This window comes from Glossina fuscipes, unplaced genomic scaffold, assembly GCF_014805625.2.
Source record: "Glossina fuscipes isolate IAEA_lab_2018 unplaced genomic scaffold, Yale_Gfus_2 1, whole genome shotgun sequence".
Classification (NCBI taxonomy): domain Eukaryota; kingdom Metazoa; phylum Arthropoda; class Insecta; order Diptera; family Glossinidae; genus Glossina; species Glossina fuscipes.
The window spans coordinates 27,341,031-27,344,769 of record NW_023998415.1 but is presented as its reverse complement, the minus strand read 5'-3'; positions in this window follow the sequence as shown (position 1 = coordinate 27,344,769).

Here is a 3,739-nt window from a genome sequence, read left to right as displayed (position 1 = left end):
CTTTCCTTACCTTTCCTTTCCTTTCCTTTCCTTTACTTTCCTTTCCTCTCCATTCCTTTCCTTTCCTTTCCTTACCTTTCCTTTCCTTTCCTTTCCTTTCCTTTCCTTTCCTTTCCTTTCCTCTCCTTTCCTTTCCTTTCCTTTCCTTTCCTTTCCTTTCCTCTCCTTTCCTTTCCTTTCCTATCCGTTCCTTTCCTTTCCTTACCTTTCCTCTCCTTTCCTTTCCTTTCCTTTCCTTTCCTTTCTTTTCTTCTCCTTTCCTCTCCTTTCCTTTCCTTTCCGTTCCTTTCTTTGAATTAATATGTCCCTAATTCATATTTGTTTATATATTTGCATAGGTTTAGATGTACGTAGGCATCCTAACAACTGTGGCAAATGTTCTAATTTTATGCTCACTTAACTGTATAAGCAAACAGCATTTATAGGACCAGACGCACGATGATTATGTATATGTTGTATATATGTTGATAAGTATACTAGTTAATGGGGCAGACCAATTCGTATATGCTGCAAGTGTGTCGTTGTAAATTTGTTAATATAATATATTCAATTTTCGATGAATTATTTTATGTACATATTTAAGTTAAATAAATATGTGTTATAGCAAAAATTTTTGTAGACTACAAAGCATTGTATCTTATATAGTTAAAATAATGAATACTAAGTAGAAGCTATCTGAGGGAATTATGACCCGTGTATGAGCCCTTGACTAAACCCAGGTTGCTTTTTCTTAGTTCTAGTCATTTATGTACTATACCGGAAGACTGTATGAATCTTTTTGCGTACCGTTGATTTGCAGATTGTTTCCAAAAGGCAATCGGATTTTTTCTGTGTCCATTGCGATACCAGCCTATTAATTCGACTTCTTGTTATGCCACGGAAAGGTTCAGGTCTCTCAGGCCTATAGCCGAGATCTGCATCATGTCTCGCGCTATGCCGCGGACGGCTAAAGTATTGGTTGAAGGCGTGATGCATGGTCTACAAGTCAACATGACACCCCACTAGAAATCTATCGCTCTCTTTATTAGTAGTAGTGATTTTTGCATGGATATATGCTATTATTCAGACATTATGGATGCTACTAACATCCATGGGGAGGCTCTGCTCAAAATCTATACTAAATCTTGGGCCTCCAATAATGTAGTGATACACGATAAATTAGTTTGTTAAATGTTTATTTAATTGTTGCGGTTCACGTTATTGATGATTTCCTACTGTCTACTGATCTTTTGACTATTGCTTATAGCTAAACTTGTATCGCAACTTATTTGCACTTGCGCTAGTCTATTTGATAAATCGAGGTTAATGTATAATGTAGGTTATTGCATAAAGTTACAGTTGTGTTAAACTAGGTTATTATAATTGGGGTAGAGTTCTGTATTATGCAAAGCTTGCATAAATTGAGTTGGAAATGGACCAAACCGATAATGCTACAAGAAATATTCATTTGTTAGTCAGATTCAAAAGCCTGCCACTTAATTGCTATACCTCAGTAATGGCATTGTGTCCCTGCCGTCATCGACAGATCGAAAGAGCATCAGCGATTTGTGGATCAATTGATGAAAAAATGCTTTGAAAGAAATTGGAAAATAGCCCCAAGAGAAGAACTTAACGCGGAGGTATGAAATTTCTTTAATACAATACCTGTGCACCAATTTAGAAGAAACATTATTTATCATTCTCTACCGAAGCCAATAGTTTCGCGCACTTTGCATGCAGACACATCTTTTATCCCATTTAAGGCGTAAGTAACATAATGCTGTGATTTTTCGTGTTTTATTTATCTACTAAAACAGCCAAAATAAAATAACCAAAAATGAACTGTGTGAGATAGACTTGGGGAAAAAGTTGGCAGGGACTTTTTTGCAGGCAATTTGAGAGCAAGGAATACTTTCGCAGCTTTTTATGGAAATTGATAATGAAAAAAATATACATATAAAATCCTGTCACGCCCATAAGATCAAACTTCAAATTCTTTTTTCTTCAATCCGCGTTGCCTCAATAAAAGTTTCTCTAGTGAGCATTTTTCTGCCGTTTCAGAACAAACTGGCTACGATAATGAAAACTCAAAGAACAAAAATGTTAATCTGGTTTTAGTGAATACTATCGAAGAACGAAGGGAAGCACTTTTTTTGCGCTGCTCAGAATTAATATCCGAAAGTTATATAAAACGTGCATAGGTAAGAGCTAGACGAACCACTCAAATTAAGAAACCCCACTAAAAAATTTAGATTGATGCTAACACTATTCGGTCAGAAATATGCCTTGTTAGCTAAAATGAAAATCAAAAGTCGAAAATCTGATCGCATCCGACAAAAATTAAAAAACAAAAAGCAATCTATCTGAACCTAATCTTAAGCCTGAGTCATCCAAAAATCATTCGAAAAAATCTATCTGAACCTAATCTTAAGCCTGAGTCATCCAAAAATCATTCAAAAAACGATTCTACTCCGCCAACATATTCGCTTTTTATCTACAAAATGACTCCAGTTTTCATATTATAATCGTCTGTTTAGTGGGCAGTCAAGATTGAGTTCATTGGGAACATAAATTTCTAACGTATGAAATGATGAACAAATGTCAGTGATGATGCGACCCCTCCTACACCCGAGATATACACTCGGTACGTTCATACCTAATTACACATCTTAATTACGGACTATATATTCCGCGCGATGTCAAACCAATGAAAGACGTGAGAATAATAATATGTTCATTGTGCTCGCAATATCCAAAATTATATTTCAGAAGTATCGAGAAGTCAAACAGATATAAAACCTAAAGCCCTAGTTTGGCAACTCTGCCCGTGCGTTGTGGACATGTTTTTTTCTTAATTTATTTATTATTAAGAACTAATTAAGCATAAATTTTCGCAAATAGTGGTTAATAAGTAAATTATATTGAGTAACTATTTATATTTTGAATCGCTATTGTATTGTGGTATCATTTTATCTTCTACTACTCGCACTTGGTGGTCTTTTTTGTATTCTACTATATACTATATATTGTACTACAGTATAGTGTATTTTGTACTAGAAATTACTATACTACCACTATAGTGTATTTTGTACTAAAATATATTGTACTACAGTATAGTGTATTTTGTACTAAAATTTATTGTACTACTGATTTATTGTGTACTGAAAATTACTGTACTACAGTATAGTGTATTTTGTACTAGAAATTACTATACTACCGTATAGTGTATTTTGTACTGAAAATTGCTGTACTGTAGTGTATTTTGTACTGAAAATTATTGTACTACAGTATAGTGTATTTTGTACTGAAAATTACTGTACTACAGTATATTGTATTTTGTACTAAAATTTATTGTACTGCAGTATAGTGTATTTTGTACTGAAAATTATTGTACTGTAGTGTATTTTGTGCTGAAAATTACTATACTACCACTATAGTGTATTTTGTACTAAAATATATTGTACTACAGTATAGTGTATTTTGTACTAAAATATATTAAAATATATATTGTATTTTGTACTGAAAATTACTGTACTACAGTATAGTGCATTTTGTACTAAAATTTATTGTACTACAGTATAAAACAATTTATACTACAGTATAGTGTATTTTGTACTGAAAATTACTGTACTACAGTATAGTGTATTTTGTACTGAAAATTGCTGTACAGTGGTGTATTTTGTACTGAAAATTATTGTACTACAGTATAGTGTATTTTGTACTAAAATTTATTGTACTACAGTATAGTGTATTTTGTACT